Source organism: Mycteria americana, chromosome 8 (assembly GCF_035582795.1).
Source record: "Mycteria americana isolate JAX WOST 10 ecotype Jacksonville Zoo and Gardens chromosome 8, USCA_MyAme_1.0, whole genome shotgun sequence".
NCBI lineage: Eukaryota > Metazoa > Chordata > Aves > Ciconiiformes > Ciconiidae > Mycteria > Mycteria americana.
Genome location: NC_134372.1, coordinates 49,665,907 through 49,684,790, shown reverse-complemented (window position 1 = coordinate 49,684,790; position 18,884 = coordinate 49,665,907). Strand labels below are relative to the sequence as shown.

General features: G+C 56.4%; 1 protein-coding gene and 1 long non-coding RNA gene across 8 annotated transcripts in view; one reads left to right on the top strand and one right to left on the bottom strand.

Moving 5' to 3' along the window:
- The window catches only part of ZFHX3 (zinc finger homeobox 3), a 693,525-nt gene that overhangs the window by 168,249 nt on the left and 506,392 nt on the right, over positions 1-18,884 (bottom strand). For 4 of the 7 annotated variants that reach the window (XM_075509294.1, XM_075509295.1, XM_075509296.1 and 1 more), the window contains 2 exons: positions 18,404-18,583; positions 10,702-11,072 (listed from right to left, as the gene is read on the bottom strand). The exons of 1 other annotated variant lie outside the window; for it this stretch is intronic. The gene's annotated coding sequence lies outside the window, so the exon portion shown is untranslated. Of the gene's footprint in view, positions 1-10,701; positions 11,073-11,172; positions 11,321-18,403; positions 18,584-18,884 lie in introns of those variants that run through there. 2 more of the 7 variants (XM_075509300.1, XM_075509298.1) reach the window with 2 other exon arrangements.
- Positions 11,390-15,118, top strand: LOC142413313 (uncharacterized). The gene is made up of 2 exons (XR_012776770.1): positions 11,390-12,576; positions 13,299-15,118. It is a non-coding gene; the product is annotated as an uncharacterized LOC142413313 (long non-coding RNA).

The following is an 18,884-nucleotide window of genomic DNA, read 5'->3' as shown; positions in this document are numbered from 1 at the left end:
AACATCACCTTTGCAGCAAAGAACCGCCCTGGGGTCGTCACGCTCTGCCCTCGGACGGCGGCCTGGGGAGCAGAGCGGGAGGAAGGCTGCCCCTTCCCAAACCGCGCCCTCCCCTCGCCCATTTTGCCATCAGAGGGCTGACTCCAGATCCCCTTCCTCTCCCCTCCGAGCGCCGCCGGGTTAGGCACAGCCGAGAGCATCGCTCGGCTCCGTTTGCAGGGACTGAACTGTTCAACATCCAGCTAACAGCAACGACAAGGACAGTGGGAGTCTTAACGAAGGTAAATTAAAATAGAAGTTGAGAAAGCACCCGTTCCTGCTCCATAATCCAGCAAGGCCTCCAACAAGACACAGGACAGCTTTTAATATCCCCGATATTGTGAATGGGGAAAATTGTGACAAAAATACCATCTTTTACCTCTTGGCATGCTATGTTTAAATGGAAGGCTGTAGCTTTTTTTGTTTCCCCATCTATTTTTTTTAATTTTAAAATCCAGAAGACCCACGGGGCACCATCAGTAGTAAAAACCCCAGTGCTCTGTCTGACACCTCTCCCCCCATCTTCTCCTGGGCGCAGTGGTGGAGAGCTCCGGCGGGGCGACCCGACCACCAGGGCCCTCAGAGCCCTCGGAGGGGGTGCACCGGCAGCCTCTCGCCCCGCTCCCACCACCCTCGCCAGCTCCAGCTGAAGAAGGCACAGCACGAATTCAGCAGCAGACGAGAACTTTGCTCCCAAACATCCTGCTGGCCAGTTCGTTTCTACTTCGGTGGCACCTAAGCCTCTGAAGGTCCCAATCCTCTGCAAAGCTCTGCGAAGCACCCAGCTCCCCCTGCACGGACCAGGGTGGGCAGTAAGGAGGGAGCTGGTTCACTCGTGCTCTTTGCTTTCTGTAATAAACCGTGCTGGGGTATTTCTCGTCTGGGCTCAGCAACTCAGTAGACTGTGTCCCTGCAGGGCCCAGCCGCGCTTTCGGCAGAGGACGGCGCTCAGCAGACAGCTCTATCGCACTGAAGACCAGTGACAGGGACACTGCGTAATCCACAATCTCCAGAGGATGGCCAATGCTTCTTGCCAAATCTCATCAAAAGCATCTCGCTAATCACTGCTACTTCACGGGCTTTGCACCCAGAAGCAAGAAGGGGCTGAGAAAAAGATGGCTGAAGGAAGAAAAACCAGAGTCCCAACATCCAGCTCCTGCCTGAAATAACCAGACAGTTTCACCGCCCAGCACCACTTGGACTAAGTGGAAGGAAGGCTCAAGTCCAAAGAGAGCACCTATCGCTTCAGAGACACAAAGCAATGCTACTCAGAGAAGCATCGATGGTGGAGTGGTTGGTTGGACACTTCCAATCTCATTGCCAACAGCAGGAGGGCCTTGCAGGGAGCTTCTGGCAACCGGGTCTACAGCCCTGGGCACAGCTGGGAGGTTCAAGCGAGGAGAAGCCAGTTGTGCCACCCCTGCTGTTAGGCTGACCCCAGCCAGCCAGCGCCGCGCAGAGCAGACCTCAACCCTCCTCCACAGCAAGCTTTGAGTAATCCCCGGGGCGCTTCCAGAGCTTGGCTCAGTTGCTCAAACCTCTGCAGTTCCAGGTGAAATCGCTGCAAGCCCGCCATGAAGGGAGCTTTTCACCCAGGGCTGCGCTGGCACCGGACCCACCACCTGGGGAATTTCCAGGATCTCATGCAAACCTCCAGGACTTCCACGGCGCTCAAAATAAAGAGGAAACAGTGGAGAGGCTGGTTAAAATAAGGCAACCAAGGAAAAAAAATCTGTGGCAGCTCCTTCAGACAGACACCACGATTGGCCAAGTACCTGGTTTCTGAAATAGCAGAGGGGCATGAGGTGTTGACCGCCCTGCCAGGGGCCGGGCGTCCCATGCCAGCATGCAGCACACGTCCCGCTCCACACACAACAGTGCGGCAAGCAAAGGGCACAGGCGGGCAGCAACGGCCGGTGCAACACCTCCCCTCCCTTCTGCGAGCCATGCAGTGTCGCCACAAAACTCATCCCGCCCGTCCTCCTCCAGCATCAGCCTGTCGCGAGGCTGCGCACACTGCTCTTCGCCGTCCTCGCTCCCCGGCCGGTAACGCAACCCAACTGCTGGCACGCTCCTCCACGCCGCCTCTCCCTCCGGCTGCGCTGCAGAACCAACGGGATGCCTACAGGAGCTCATCCTGAGGAACAGGATGGAGTTCAAAACGTACCCCTGCCTACACCTTCATACGTGGCTCTGCTTCGACTTGGACTCTCTAAGACTACAAACCCTGGCCGACACGACCAGGCCTCCTCCACACCAGTGCTCTGTGCTCCAGAAAGCAGCAAAACCAGGAAGGATGAAAAGATGTTACAAAACGAAGACCAACCAGCCCCGTTTCTCCAGTACCAGAGCACAGGTCTCCAGCATGGCTGACCTGCCGGGAGGTGCCAAGCCGCTCTGGGTGACCCCTCTGCTCCCGGGCTGCCCCCAGCCCACCTGCGACCAGGTACCCCCATCCCCACCCCGCAGCAGGGCTGGCACTCATCACACGCGTTACCCCAGGGAAAAACCCGGCTCAGACAAGGAGATTCACCTCTCCCCTCCGGCCCCATCCTAATAAAGGCCAACTGAAGCAGGATGCTGGGCATCTGCAACAACTCCCCAGAACAAGGCCTGCGACCAACGCAAGCGGTAACTGCAGCGATGCAGAGGCAGGGGAACAGGACCCTGCTGCACCGTCTGGAAGCGCAGTCGCTCGCGTGACGCACAGGTACCGCACGATGCTCGGCCACCGGCCGCGGCCCGGCTGGGTTCAGACCTGCCGCGTTACTACAAATGCGTTACTCCAGGTGCCTCCCTCCTCTCCAAAGTGCCAGAACGAAATTCCCTGGCACAGGCAAAGCATCGGGAAAACAAGCAAGGCCTGCGGCATGAATTAATCCACTGTCTTCGACGTGGACAGAGGAGGAGAGGACACCCTTCTCTAAGGACTCCAGCGCAATCACGGCTAGAGCACCGCAGCCCTGGGTAGGAAGGTGTTTATGTACCAGCAAGTAGTGGGAACAAAGTGTAACAGCTTGGGAATTATCGGGGGGGTTGGGGGGGTGGTGCGGAACGGAGAAAGTAACAAAGAACAAAATTCAAGGATGTAACAATGCTCTGGGAATTTAAGACACGTTATGATTTTTCATAATTAACCCCCACTTACAGTCTCTGCATGAGAACTACGTATTATCCCATTTCATACTCCAGCTGAGGCAAACATTTGGTGGCTTGCCCAAAGTCAGCATCAGAGCTAAAATGGATCTTTTGACTTCCAAACAAGCTCACAGTGTTAAGCTGCTTTTAACTGTCTCTACGGAAGATGAAAAACAGCAAGAAGAAAGGAACCAGGGAAGGAAGTATGTAAGACTAAAAGAGACAAAATTAACAGGAGAAAATTAAAGAGGCGAAATTTCGGCGCAGACATCTGAAGGAGCTTTCGAGGAACAAACACCTGGGTGCCGCAGACCCATCTCCCAGAGGAAAGGCCGGAGCTCCTGTTCCTCAAAGCCAGAGGTGGAAGCGCTGGCTGCAGCACGCTGGGGGACACGGCGAGCCCTGCCAGCCCCCGTGGGACCCATCGGGCGCCTTCGCCTCCAGCGGCCGGGCCCAACGCCGCCCTGGGCACCTGCCGTCCCCTCGTCCCCAGCACCACTGGGGAGGGGAGCCCCGCTCCTGGCCCCAGCACCAGAGGTGCCGGCTCAAGCCCAGCGGGCCGCCGCTGCCCGCTCCTCCGCGTAGCTGCACGTAAATCGCGCAGTCTTTCAGTCCGCGGCGTGGGTTACGCTGGGGGGCCGGGGGCACCTCGCGTTAGGCACCAACAAAGCAGAAGGTTAATTTGAAACTCTCAGCCCCGCTGCCGTGCGCTTGTCTCTCCCTCGCCCTCCCTCCTCGCTCTCCTTTCTGTGCAAAGCCTGACATCTACAGTTCTGTCTGGCACAGTCAGGGGCTGCCGATGGGAACCGCGCGCAAGGACAGCGGCCAGCCGCGCTCCGCTCCTCCGGGCAGCCCACGGCCGCCCGGCAGGGTTTCGCTCGCTCACGCGCCGCCAGGCACAAAGCAACCTCAGCCCGGCCAGGGGACACACGCCAGGAGCAAAGACCACCCCGACGACGCTGCCCGGCGGTACCACTTCTCGGCAGGCTCCGAAGCACCAGCGGCCACTGCACACCACTGAAGCTCATCTGAGGCCAGCTCCCGCTGCTCTGCATTGACATCTAACGCTGTCAAACAGTGCAAACCTAAGGAGAGCTACGGCCTCGTGGCATCGCCTCCGCAGCCGTGCTGCAGGAACTTACTGCGCCCCAGCGCTCCAGGGGCAGCCTTTCTGCTCTGCCTCCGGAGGTGTCCGAGGGTCTGCAACACAAGAGGTACAAGTGAAACGCACAAGCTGGTGTGCACAGCCTGAATCCACAACATCGTCACACCGCAGGAGCGGCTGCGGTTAGCAGATCCTGCAACTCCCAAACGCGTGCCTAAGACACCAAGTAGCTCCGTGCTTCATGCGCTCCCCCTGCTCAGTCCTGTGAACTAACCTCCAGGCCTGCTCGCACATTCTTCCATTACACGGCATCTCACCAAAAATACCTTGGTGAAGAATCCCCAGATTCTGCATTATCCCACACAACGTGCACCTGCCTGCGCCTCCGCACCCCCCTCGCCTCGCCCTTCTTCACTAAACTCTGGAAAGAAGGAAAGACCAAAACCCTACGAGCCCGTCGCCAGACGTCACAGACATTCAGGAAACCCAGCAATCCAACCTAGCAGGATCAAGCACATCATCGCGATGTTACTATCAACATTTAAGTACGTGCTCTGAATTCTGCGGCGAGCGTGTCTGTTTGCACAAGACAGTCGGTGGCAGCGTGGCAAAAGGAGGGTTAAAACTCCTGCTACCGAACCAAGCCAACCAGCCATTTTGGAGCTAGGTTACCACCGGCCAGGGAAGCGCGGCCGCGAGTCCGAGGCAAACGCAAGGCGGGATGTGGGGTGCTTTGCTGCCGCTACTGCGGATCCGAGGGGTCGGGAGCAGCTCCCAGAGCACGTCTGCTCCCATCCTCCCTGAGGAGCGACCGACTCTCCGGCAGGCACGCTTGGGCCATCAAAATAAACATTTACTAAGAGCAAACGTGTTACAGGCCCTGCAGGCTCCACTTCCCAGATACCGGGGCAGGGGGGAGGACGGCAGAAAAGCCTTTTACCAGAACTGCCATGCACATCGTCGCTCCAGCATCACCAACGAGTGAAGGAACCTGCGCAGCTCAGCCCTCACCAGATTCAAGACCTGAAAGCCCGGACACTACGGGGCCAGCACCCTCCCGCTCCCCAGCAACGTGCACCACGCGATTCAAAACACTGGGAAGCGTTTCATTTCGGGGGGGGGGAATATATTGCTGCTCTGCTTTGCCTTTTATTAGCAAGAGGCATGTTTGGCACTTGTGACATAATGAAATTACAATCAAGAGCTAAGTGTCTTTCTCCCAGCAGCAAACTCAAGGGCAAAGCAGGGTGGCTGCAGCCTGCCAGCGGCAGGGCTCCTCAGCACCCACACCGTCCCACCGCCCTCCCACCTCGCCAGCCAGCTGGGCCCGGCCCCACGCAGCCAGGACCCCGGGCCCCTCCCGGGTGGCTCCTGGGACACACCGGGAGCCACCCGTCAGCTGTGGCCTGCGTGGCCGCCGGCACGGGTCTCCTCTCCCGACACCCCCAACCGAAAAATAATTTCAGATGGGAATGAACTGTAAGCTGTGTTTACAGCCAGCCTCTGGGAACACACACAGCACACACCTGACGCAGAATACCACCGCTCTCCACCGGCGTTGCTGTGGAGATGAACACCCACCTCCCGCACCGACAGATGGACATGCCTGTCCGGCGGAGCCAACGAGGAAGCGCTGGAAAGCGCTGGCTCCTCGCCGGCACAGCGGGACCCGAGCGAGACCCGCAGCATCCACATGGGGAAGGAAAAACGCCGACACGAGCAGGCTGGCGCGGCCCGCTCCCCCACCGGCGGCCGCGGGGCAGGAGCACGCCGAGGCTTCCCGGCCCGGTGGGATCCCCGACCCAGCGGCGAGGACCGCCACCTCCCCGGCAGCAAGGGAAGCCCGACTCATCCACCCTGGTTTTCTTTTTTTTTTTTTTAAACTAGCTGGAATTTATCTATTTCTCCAATCCCTGCCTACAGACAAGCCCAACCTCGGGAGCAAACAAAAATGCATGAATCGCAGATCAGAGACAAAGCAGGAGGCGGGACGGGCGGCCCTGCTCCCTCCTGCCCTCACCTCACCCCACGGCGCGAGGCGGTTATATTTAGGTACCGCCACGGTCTGCGGTGCCGCGGCCCCCCTCGGGCACGGCGCAGAATGCAGATTTTCCAGACAACAGACCACAACAGCTCAGTCAAAACCATTAGAGGCTGCAGCGCCCAGGCCTGCGCACAGATGTTTTGATTCCCACTCTCCTGCCACGACAGCCCTCGACAGCCCCGTCGCTGCCGTGCCGCCACGCGCTGGACGCCCGGCCCAAATTTCGGCTGGCGAGGGAGGGAGGGTGGGAGGGAGGGAAGGGCAGCCCCGCTGCTCCCCACGGGAGGAGTGCCGCCCTCCGGCCTCCCCTTGCCGCCTGCCCCCAGGGACGGCGGGGCCAGCCTCCCCCAGGGGCTCCCAGAGGGGCGCGGGGGGACGCCCCACCACGAGGAAACAAGCGGCGCAGAGGGGGGCAGCCCCCACGGGTGCCCCGCTCCAGCCCCAGAGGCCTCTCCCAGGCCGAAGCCCCTGGGGTCGGCCGGCCGCAAGAGAGGGCAGGACGTGCGCAGCCCCGCGAGCGGGGCGGGGGTCCCGCACGTGGCCGGGCCAGGGGGAGCAGGCGGGACCCGGCTTTGTTCGCGGCCCACCTCTCCTGACGGCCGGACGCGCCCGCCGGCACGCGGCCCCCGAAGCCACACAAAGGCCGAAGCTCAGCCGCGCTCTGGTGACGGCAAGCGGGGAGCCGTGAAACGCTCGGCCTCTTCCCAGCCCGTCCCTCTTGAACCGCACCGATCTCTCCAGCGCAAACACACCTCCAGCTCCGGCACCGCGGCAGGGCCGGCGCGTGCACCGCCACCGCCAGCACCTACGAGAAGACGGTTGCTGAAAACTCTCCCACCGCAGATGAGCGAGTCTGACACCGGCGGGGGAAACGTTCACGCGAAGGAGTCGAGCCCCAGCAGAACAGAGCGTGTGAATAAAGTTGATGTAAAAGCCCGCTAGTCGTTTCTCAGCTTCTCCGTGCAACGTTTTTTTTTATTATTATTACTATTATTATTTTGGAAAGCGGAAGGAAGCGTTAACGGGGAGGCTAACGCAGCCAGCCATATGTCCATCAGTTTGGGATTCAGCGATCCCCGCTGAAGCAGTCCAACTGCCGGCCAGGCCCAAAGTAAATCCGCTCCTCTGCGCTGCTCCCGGCCTCCGGCATGACACCGACGGGAACCGGGGCGGGGGGTCAAAACAGAGAGATGAAAGAGGGACACGCGCCTCTGCTTTTGTCAAAGCGGCCGCTGCCGGGCCCTGGTTTGACAGCAGCCACGACAAGGCCAGGCGAATGTGCCAGGCATGCGGGGCCGCCCGCGCCGCCTCCACCCGCCCGAGCAGCACCTTGGCTCGGTCCTGCGGGAACAAAAGGCAGCGGCAGGCGGGAGGGAGGGTTCGGGGGCTCCCGCGGCCGAGGGCCGGCGCTGCTGCCAGCGGCACCGCTGCCGAGCGAGAGCGGGGCTGGAGCGAAGTTCCTGCTGCCCACTCCTCCCAAAATGACTGCGTTTAAACAGAAAAGAAGGCGGGGGGGGGGGGGGGGGGAAATTACAAATACAGCAAAGCAACCTCCGCGTCCAGACGCAGAGTTCCTCTCCCCTCTAATATGCCTTTTGTTTGCTTTTGTTTCTGGCCGAAGGCGGCCTGCGGAGCGGGACCCAGGCGGGAGGGCGGCTCGGGCAGCCGGGTCCCCGCGCCCAGGCCGGCCAGGAGGGCAGCCCGAGGCCGGCGGGCGGAGCGGGAGCCCCGGGCCTGCCCGCGGGGCCGGCGCTGCACGGCGGCGGGAGCCCGGCGCGGCCGCGCTGCCGCCCGCGGGGGCTGCGGGGGCGCGGGGGCCCGGGCCGCCCCCCTCCCGGGCGCTCCCCAGCCTCCGCCGGTGCCGCCGCCGAGCAGCCACGCTCCGTCTCGCGCCGAACGCCGGACCAGACAGCGCTCCCTAATGAGGGAGCATTACAATCGGCTTGTAATGCTGAATTTTTAATGCTGCCGAGGGCTCCGTTACATAACAACGGGGGAGACGGGAGCCGAGCGCGGCCGGCGGGGCGGCCCGCTCCCCCGGCCCCGGCCCCGGCCCCGGCCCCGGCCCGCTGCAGGTGGCGGCCCCGGCCCTGCGGCCGCCCCCCGCGCCCCCTGACCCGCCGCTTACCGCCAGCGCCGCGGGCCGGGGCGCGCACGGCGCCCATGGGGGCTCCTGCCCGGCCGGGAGGGCTGCGCAAACTTTCCTCAAGTGCGTGGCCGGGCGATGCCAAAACGCTCGCTCTCCGCTCCGCCAGAGCCCGGCCGGGGAACGATCTAACAGCAAAGTTCACGAGCATGTTCGCCGCATGCTCTCGTGTGTTCCCGCACACACGGTCTGCGCCGCTCCTCGCAGTAATACCCTAAGACTGTAAATCTATAACCACTGCAATGATTTAGTGATTAAAAACATGATAACATATTGTGTAACTGCAAACCACAGAATCCCTGCCAACTCTCCTCCAAGATACGGGAACAAAAATACAGAAAATGTGTTGCTCGCAGCAGTCTTCCTAAACTCAACGGAAAGATTTTAATAATAATAATAACGATGATGAAAAAAAAACCCGGGCATCACAAAAAGGCTGGATACAACGCAAGGCTGGGAAAAAAAATGTAAAAGACAGAGTTTTAAATACGATTCTTGCTCTAACAAATTACAATCTAAACATGCCTCTCTTTTTTCTCTTTTTAAGTTTGTCGTAACTGGAATAACTGGTCTTGTGTGATGTCTTGCATATTCAAAGTGCTTTGTAATAGGATACGGAGACCAAACCTTATTTGCCTAAACTCAATGGGTTTTATTTTTTCCCCTCTCCCCCCTCCATTTCTTTTCCTTTTATTTTCCCTCCCCCCCCTTCTCCCCTAACGGGAGGAGGGGGGGGGGGGGGGGGGGAGGCAAAAGGACGAGAGGGCTTTAAGCTGTAAAGAAAATACCTGGAAGGGGAGGCTGCAATTTGTAATATGGCGAGGAAAGCCAAATATTATATATGTATTTTTAAAGGCAGCTGTGGGAGTTTTGGCCTCTAAGCAGCCAACTTGACCCCATTCTCTCTATTCTCTTATTTCCCCCGTCGCAGGATTCCTGCACCTTCAGTTGGATTCGAACTCAATGTGACCCTAAGGAGGGAGTCACCGAGCCTCCGGAAAATTGCTCCATATTAAACAGGAGCGAGGAGAGCAGAAAGACAGACGGCCGGCCGGGGAAGGGACGCGTATATCCTACACATCCGCACAAAGTACAGGACATACCCGAGAGCAGCTTCAGGCACAGCTCGAAAAGAGAAACAGACCTTTCTCGGAACCCCCAAAATATTTTTTTTTAAAAAGAGCGGGGGGGGAGGGGGGGGGTAGTTTAACAATTTCAAGAAAAGCCCCCGCAACCCAAATTATAAATAATTCACGCTCAGCAACCCGCGTGTGCGTGCTACCTCCGCAGGCGTACAGCCACAGCCACAGCCGTACGTGTCCCCCACGCAAACACACGCGCTCTCCGCCGGAGGTTAGTTGCAGGAGAGCGGGGATCGCCTCCCTCCGCGGGCAGGAGCACAGTTTATTCAGAGGAATCAATAGGAAAGAGCATTTGCAAATATTTAGATAAGCGCCGTGCGATTCAGCATTAAGTAATTAAAAACTGAAACTGAGAGGGGGGGATCGGCCTACAGTGCCGTTCGCTGCCTCCACCTCTCCCATCCCCCTAGCCGCATTCTTCCCCAAACTGAGCCTGCCCGCGGAAAACAAAAATCGGAACGGCTCCGGCTCGCCAGGCCGCTCCGGGGCTCCTCCCGGCCGGGGCCCGGGCGGCGGGCCGGGCCGCGGGGGCCGGGGCAGTTTTCGCACTTCTTCGCCCCTTTGTTTTCCGGCGCGGCCCCGGCGCGGAGCGGCCGCGGGGCACCCGCGGGGCCCGCCCGAGCGGCCGCTCGCCGAGCGGGGTCCCGGGCGGCGCCCGCTCCGCGGAGCCCACGCGCGGCCGCTGCTCGGCGCGGAGCGCGCGTCCCCGCGGGGCCGCGGCCGGGCCCCCGCCGCCCCGGCGGTCGATGCCCGCGCCCCGCCGCCGGCCCCGCGCCCGCCCCGCCGCGCACAAAGCCGGGCAGCGCCGCGCCGCTCCGCGCCCGCTCCGCGCCCCGCGGCCATGGCCGGCGGGCGGGGCGGAGGCTCCGCGGGCGCGCAGCGGCCCCCGCGGCGCCGGCACCTGCGCGGCGGCGGCGGCGGCGGCGGGGCTCCGGGACGGCGAGCGGCACAAAGTTTGCTGGGGGATCCGGGGCGGTGGGTGGGAGCGGGCGGGAGGGGGGGCCGGACCAGCCCCATGCAAAGCAGCCCGGGCGCCCCGAGCAGGAGGAGCCCGAGCGGGGGACAGGGCAGAAAAGTTGCCACTTACGCGGTCGCTGCTCCGGCGGCGGCGGCGGCGGCGGCGCTTTTAATCCCGGGCGGCGGCGCGGGGGCTACAGATCCCATGCAGGCTGCGGCGGCTGCGGCGGCAGGAGCGCGCTCCGCGGAGGGGCCCGGGGCAGCAGCAGCGGGAGCCGGGGGCAGCAGCCGGAGCCGAGCGGGAGCCGCCGCCGCCGCCGCCGCTGCCCAGCAGCAGCATCGTTGTCGGGGAGTTTGCAGCCCCCCGGAGAGAGGGGGCCGCGGGCGGCGGCAGCAGCAGCGGCGGCGGCGGCGGTCGGGTCGGGGCGGAGCGGCGCGGCGCGGAGCGGAGCGGGCGGCGGGGCTGGCGGTCGCCGGAGCAGGAAGCGCCCGGACTCAGATCTGATGATTGGGAAGAAAAAAAACTCTTTGGATCTTTATTCTGCTAATTAGTTTCCTGCAAAAAATGGCTGATTAGTGCAGTGCGCATGTGCCTCATTACCCAGGCACGACGGGAAGGGCTAATTAGCCACCTTCTGGATCAATAAGATTCAGCCCAGGCGGCGGGGGAGGGAGCGAGCGAGCAGGAGCGGGCGGGGGGAGCGCGGCGGCGGCGCCGCACCGAAACTTGGGGCAAGCGGCCGGCCCCCAGCCCGCGGCGGGGGGGGCGCCGCTCCGCGCTGCTCCGCGCCCTGCCGCGCAGCGCCGCGCCGGGGAGGGGGCCGGCGGGCGGCTCGGCTCGGCTCGGCTCCGCACCGCTCCGCGGCGGCGGGGCGCTCCGCGGGGCCACCTGCCCCCGCGCCCCGGGCGGGGCCGCGCCGCCCCGCGCAGGGCAGGGCAGGGCGAGGACGACCCCCGCCGCCGCCGCCGCCGCCGCCGAAGTTTCCCCGGGAGGAGCCGGGAAAGTTGCGGCCGGCAGCGAGCGCAACTTTGTGCCGCGCCGCCCCGGCCCCGGCGGCGGCCCCAGCGCGGGGCGGGCCGCGGGCGCGGAGCGCGGCGGAGCGGCCCCGCAGCATCCCCGCGGCATCCCCGCGGCGCGGCCCGCGCTCCCCTTCAAACTTTGCGGCCACCTTTCCGAGCGGGACAGCGGATCAATACGGCCGCGTCCAGCTCGCTGGGAGCCGGGCTACAGGTTTCACCAGCCATCGCTGGCAACAGCTTTGTCATTTTCTAAAAATAAGAAGCTAAAAGTTATTGTAGAAGAAGGGGCTTTTTTTGTCCCCCGCACAATATGCCTTTTGTGAGTTTAATGCCATTCTGGGGCTCTCTATAGCCCCGGACAATGGGGAACTCCAGGAGGCGGCTGTGCCTCTGCCTTTTTTCTTTCTTGCTTTCTCTTTTCTCCCCCCACCCCCTCCTCTTTTTTCCCCTTTTTTTTCTTTTTTAGGAAAGGATGCAACATTCCTCCAGTCCCAACAGAACCTCTGGTTTGATTAAATAAATGTTTCTCTAGCCTTACGGTAACATTTTTCACTTTCTGTTCGGGTCCATCTGCGATTATTATTCAAAATTTTTATTTCCAGCAGCTTTTCCCTCCCCATTCCAGCCCTGGCGAAAAATGTAGATGATCGCTGGGAACGTGGGATTTGAATTTTAGGAGGAGGTGAACCAGTAAAGAGCCTCTATCCAGGCTTCAGGAATATGTTTTCTTCATCCTTCTGTAAGAGACTATTTTATGACTGGCAGAAATGCAGCTGAATTAAATCATCTCTCTTGAAAACCTAAAGAAGCTTTTCAAATTGCTGGTTTTTTCTTTTTCTTTTTTTTTTTTTTCCCATTTTTATTTTTCATTCTAACCCAAATAATTAACTTCCAGGTTTGTTTCATAGCAGTGAACAAGGAATGCAGTTGCGGTCAGTTTTTCCATTTGGGAGACCCTTAATGTAGATGTATTTTATACTGAAAGGTAATAAACTGCATGTTTGTTAGTAAGTATTTTTAATGAAATGTATCCAGCTTTCCATATTTCTTAACGTGGGGGTAGTCATGTGAAATTTTGACAAGTCCCTTTAGTGGGATGGGGGGGATGAAGGAAGAGGACGATTATTAGACATTTGCAGGAGGGCTGTACGAGTTGATACATGACTGAAGTGGCTTGCGTTTGGGAGATACGCACAGGTTTTAAGAGTCAAGGTTTAATACGTACCATAGTTATCTGAATATTATAAATGCAGCACTGATGTGTACTGTTAGAATGCGCATGCTGTGTGTGAGTTCTTGCAGGCTGTTAAATGGATAGACTCCAGTACATTACCAGTTTGCCTTTAAAAGCTGCTCTTAAGAATTTGTCAGTCCCTGCTCAAAATATGTTTGTATAGCTTTATGGAAGAATAATTGTTAACATTACTTGCCCTTCCAAAAAAAAAAAAAAAAAACAACAAAACTAACTCCAGCCAAAAAAAAGGAAAGGAAAAAAAAAAAACCCCAAACCCCAAACCAACAAGCCCTAGGGCAAGTAGGATTTTTCAGGGCTGCTTGGTGTGCTATCTGTAAAGGTGCATGTAATTTGTAACTGTTGTTCTTGCTGAATATGAAACAAACGTGTTTTGAGGATGAAGTTGAGGCAAGAATAAAGTAACCCTTGTCTTTTAGTACTTGGTATAACTTAGAAGTGCATATTTTCACCAGAGGCTGTAGATCCGGTGGACCGGTCTGAGAATGGGTGCTGCCTATGTACACACTTTTTGCAGAGCAAAGAAAAAGTAAACATGTGGAGAAGGTGGCAAGCAAATCTGGTAACTCTGTCGATACTCCAGAAATAGGCACCTTCGCAGGAACATGTGCAAACGCAGAGTCCGGGAGCCATGTACGTTTTCTTTGCATTTGCATCGCGAGTTCTAGTTTTGTGTTGCTGTCCTCTAATTTCCCATGACAACATATGGATTCCATAAATGCAAACATGCCGAAGTGCATCTGTCTGGGTAGTTAACACAAACCAAACATCCCCCTTTTCGGCGATTCTGCTGTTCCTCTGGCCGTGCTGCGCTGTGCCCTCCCGCGACAGCCTCTCGCTACTCCTGCATTCTTGTCCTTTCATGCTCCCGGGGTGATCCCCAGTGCCCCGAAAGGGAGGAGGGCAGCGGGCGCCGGGGTCAGAGGCGCCGAGACCGCGGCCGCGCCCAGGAGCGGAGGGGTTAAGCGGGGAGAGGGGAGCGCGCCCTGTGGCCCCCCACCCTCCTGGGAGCTGGGTCCAGCCCGAGCAGGCTCTGTGCTGGGGTCAAGTCCTAGGACATCTTCCCTCCCCTCCTGAAAGGGCAGGAGACGAGGCTGGGAAGTGAGCGGATGGCAGAGGTTTGCCCCTCGTCCTGAACGCAGCCATCCAAAGGCTGGGGAATGGAAGAGTTCCCATTTCTACCAGGGTGCAAAAAGAGGCGGCAAGGTGCGTGTGAAAGGAAGGGAGCGAACAAGTGATGACTGCAGGACCAGCCGGATAGACCCCTGTGCAAACACCAAAATAAATCTGAGGAATTAAGGAATAATTTGTACCGTAATCGTTAGGTACGATTATACATACGTGCACGTGCTTCTCCCCTAGAAAATTTACTTCCATTAAGATTTCTTTGTTCTAGGCAAAAAGACAATCCAGTTGCTAAAATATAAGAAGGGACTACCCTTGCTTTAATTAGAAATCTCGATACAGCCTCATCTGTAATACTATGGATGCCTCTTGTTTCTATATATGTATCTCTACGCATGCATAGATAGGATTTTTGGTTCAAATAGCTTTTAATGTGCTTAGTAGAAAGAAGCTCTCAGTATCAGATCTGCAGGGAAAATAAGACTGATTTTTCCAATAGGAAACTTGTTAAAGATGCAGTTGAATTATTAGATTAACCCTATTTTTTTGTCTCGCAGCATATCTGATATATTTGCGCATAGAATCATACAGTTTCATTTATATGTTATTTTGAACAGATGGAACTAATACCAGTGCTTTAAAGGAAAGTTATTATTTGTAAAAATGTATACAGATTAAGAGGAACAACTTTGAAGCAAAATGTTTTTCTGAGGCAGCGCATACAGCTTTCTGGATGTAACTTTCAGAAAAGACGGTTGTTCTCTTTGACATGTAAAATAGGGGTTCTGCAAGGAGACCAGGTCCGCCCGTAGAAATACGACTTGGCTGCCCAGCGGCTGAGGAGCAGCTCTGTCCCGAGGCAGGAGTGGGCCAGGTTTGCCATGGCTGTGGTGAAAGCGGCCGAGTAGGGCGAATCTGGAGGGAGGCAGAACCAGGTCGCGTTGCTCAGGCTCCCGGCTGGCTGCACCCTGCCTGGCTGCACCCTGCCTGGCTGCACCCTGCCTCCCTCCACCTGGCTCTGGGGGGAACTGGGCTGAAGCTCTGAGCTGGGAGAGGCCAACTGGACGTCGGGGACTAACGTATGGCTATAGCAAGAAAAAAGTTCCAGGCTATCTTTTTAAATTCAGGCTTGAAAAATTGTTGGGGGGGGGGGGGGGGGGGGGGAACAATCCCGCTTAGAAAAAAAATCTCCATAATATCATCCTCTTACGTAGCTTTGTGCTTCTTGGAAATATGTCTGAAGAATTAGAACAAAGCATAGAAGGCCGGAGTCCTTGAAGGAGCTCCAAATGATAAAGTCTGCCATTCATTTTAAACACAGCGTGCATTGTGAAAACACAGGTCAATTTGAAGGCATTTGTCAGATTTCCAGTTCCCTCTACTCCTTTGCAATGGAAATTTGCAATCAAATCCCTGTCCTAGAGTTGGGATGTCTGGCTTTATCAGTTTTTATTACTCTATACTCAAAGCATTGTCCAGGTAAGCTATCTTTTCATTTAGAAGTTTGTTTGCATGAAGTTGCATACAAGAAGGGGGAAGGCTGACATGAATTAGACTGGAGCAGATGCATTTATTTAGGGGTTTGGGAAGGGGGGAAAGGGCAGGCGATCAGCAGCGACTGATTGCAAAGGGCTGTCTAAGCTGCAGAAGTGATCTGATACCATTTAAAGACGCCCAGCAAGAGGCATGGAAAGGGATATTCCAACAGCGGCGTGTTCATTGTTGGGATGCAGAAATGCAGCGGGGCTTAGAAAGAGAGGGCTGGAGAGATGCACTGCTGAGCAATTCCAGCCAGATACCGTGAATTTCTTCTGGAGGCACGTACGTGTTGTTTCATGGGCAGGGGGCTGCCTCCTTTATTGCCGAGAGAGACGTGTGGGTATGCTCGAGGGGGGCGTGTGTTTCTCTAGGAGAAATACACACTGTAGGGCTGGGGAGAGACTTGGGCTGGGGGGGCATATTCAGAGGAATGTTTGTTCTCTTCTTTTGTCTTCAGTATATTTCTGGGTTTTTACCCGATTATTAAAAGAAATCTGTCCATCCATTTTGTAATCACTGGACTTACTATAGCCACTGGGAGTGATGGGCCATCAGCGGGCTGTTCCAGCCACCTCCAAACCTCTGGCTGGGTTGCTGTAGGCAGGCTGAGTAAATACCCCTTCAGTCAACTAGCAGATTTTTAATACGAATTTGCTTTTTTTGCAGGCCTTAACACAAGATGAGTAGATGTGTTTGCGATGGAAATAAACACTTGAAATACATCTATATGTTTCTTTGCTTTTTTAGAGAAATGAAGAAAAAAGTCTTGGCATTTAATTAGGACTCACTAACCTGATAAATATTGAACATCATTTCTTTGTGAGCTGTTCTGTGTGCTCAGAGCACTCTATGGATGTATTCCACAATTGCACTTGTTTAATGCCTATATCACCTCATGCCTATTGTATTTATGTTGTCATCAATGTCAGATTTTAATTAAACAATTAAATCACTGTCACAGTAATTTCCCTAGAAAACTATTTTAAATGAAAAATCCCACAATAAATGTTTGGGAACCATCTTAACAGGAAAAAAGAGGGAAATAAGTTACAAAATAAAATTACAGTTCCCACAGAATTAGAAAGAAAAAAGAAATGCTTTCAGCACTGAGAAGAATTCTGGTTTACAGGGTAGCTCCCACCAAATTCAGAGTGTGTCAATACGGTGACTAAAACAACCTGGCGTGTCCTGGAGCTAGTCTGGGTCTCTCAGGCTGCGCCGGAGGCGGAGGGACCCTGGCCCAGGGCTCACGCAGCGCTGTAGTCGTCCCCGCTACGGGCCAGGCGCAAGTGACAGCACTGCAAATCTTTCAGCACAAGTCAGGTACCAAACACTCCTCGGATAACAGTCCATCTGCCTTCTTCCCCTCCAAATTATTTTAGAATTAAGACGGAGATTTGCAGAAAAGCCTGCATCGAATTGTTCAGTAAGTTAAGCACCAATACCAGCTGTACTTAGTATATGGTAACCATGTACCCAAAACCCAAGTTGTAAGCAGTGAGAAATCTGATCTGGCACAGCATCTTTGCTACAGTTAATCAAATAGTTCATCTTTACCTCTTCATAAATATATGCTCTTATTCCTCTAAAACCAGTACTTCTTTGCATGGAAAAATCACAAATACAAGATGCAAAATTCATCAGACAAGGTATCTGAAAGAATCATGCTCTCAAACGTACACTCAGGATATTACCTGTATTTAACATAAGCATATTTGACATTTGCAGCACAGCCTCCGATGTCAGGCATGCTTATTGAAATTCGGATTCCAGCCTGTGATTTCAGTCGGCGATGTACCCTGCAGCTAACCCCGACCCTCCCCTATTAGCCGGCGTAGCCGCTTTGATTTGTGCCCTGGGAGGGCTGGGACAGGGAGCCGAGCGCGGGGAGCTGCAGCGAGGGCTGGGGGGCTCCGCTCCTCCCTTTGCGTCCCAGCAGGCACCCAGCTCAGCCCTGCGCCCCGCCGGGGGCCGGGGCACGGGGGGCACAGCCGGGGCGAGGGGCTGCCTCCCACCCCAGCACCCAGCCCGGGGCGGGAATCCCGGGCAGCGGTTCTTTTATGTCCGTGCTGCATTTTTATTGGAATGCAGCTTTGCAGATTGGGTTGTGCCTGGGATGCGTGTGGTTTCTATCAGCCCTGAAGTGTTTTACAGCTGGAGATGATTTGGGGGGGCACATCCAGCCTGTCCATTTGCAGCCAGGTCTGATGTTTGTCTGCTGCTGTCTCGCTAATTTTTTTCTATGTTGCCTCCATCAAAAGGTGAGATTAGCGCCGGGGGAGGCGATGACGACGACGACGACACCAGGCCCGTCCCTCCCTCCTCCTCATTTTAGTTTGCTTCTCGCAAAAGCAATTCGCCAGCAGATCCTCTTCCTTCCTGCGGCCAAAACAAGCCGGCAGGAATGGCAGAGGTACCTGGTGCTGGCCGCCCCTGAGCTGGGCAGCCCGAGGCCCTGAACAGAGGCCGGCCGCGGGTAGCTGCTTGGGGGCGAGCCCCCGCCACGGCCAGCTGGCTCCACTTGTGAGTCTGGGGCACACAATCTTTAAGCAGAATTCAGCCAGTGAACACCAGTCCGGCAAAGGACTCGCTTTGTCAGGCCATAGCTGCAGCAGAGCCTCCACCGGCCACCTCGGCAGCTGCCAGGACGGGGCAGACCCTCCCTCGGCCCCATCCAGGGCCATCCTGGCTTTGTCAAGTGAGGCACTGCCACTAAAAGTAACTTTGCTGAGCACATGCAGACAGAAATGCGTATTTTTATACTCGGGAAAGGAAAGGGGAAAACTGATGAGGTTGCACAGAACCCTCCTCCAGGCAGGAGAGGCTGTGCTGGAGGAAAGTATTGCTCATAATGACACTTAAGCCCAGACACTTGAATGCTAAAGGTTAAACTTACATTCTTCAAGAAAGGGCTCCTTGCCAGCTTGAACTGTGTTGTGTGTTCACTATTGCCTCCTCCTCCTCTTCATCCACTCTCAATCCACTTTTGGTATTTGTTGAAATAACTGAGGTTGTGGGGTGTTTTTTTTTTTCCTCCCCTAATGTATGTTCTCTGTGCCAGTCCTCAGCCTTATGTCTGTCACAGGGTTAAAAAAAAAAAAAAATCAGTCTGATGCCAGTACAAAAGTGAAGATTTTTTTTTTCTTAGCTGCTAACTTCTTAACTATAGTTTCAATCCCAAAAAGACCAGCCTAAGCACATTTTCTGTCCTCCGGTGACACACAGTCCATAGAAGGCCATCCTCTAATTCCTGCCCTCAGCTGAATAACCAGAACGTGTATTCTGACAATAAGGCTAAAAAGTTACTACGGAATTAAAACACAAGTTGAAAGGCTGACAGAAATACTGTAAACAAAGGGTGGAGAAACAACTTTTGG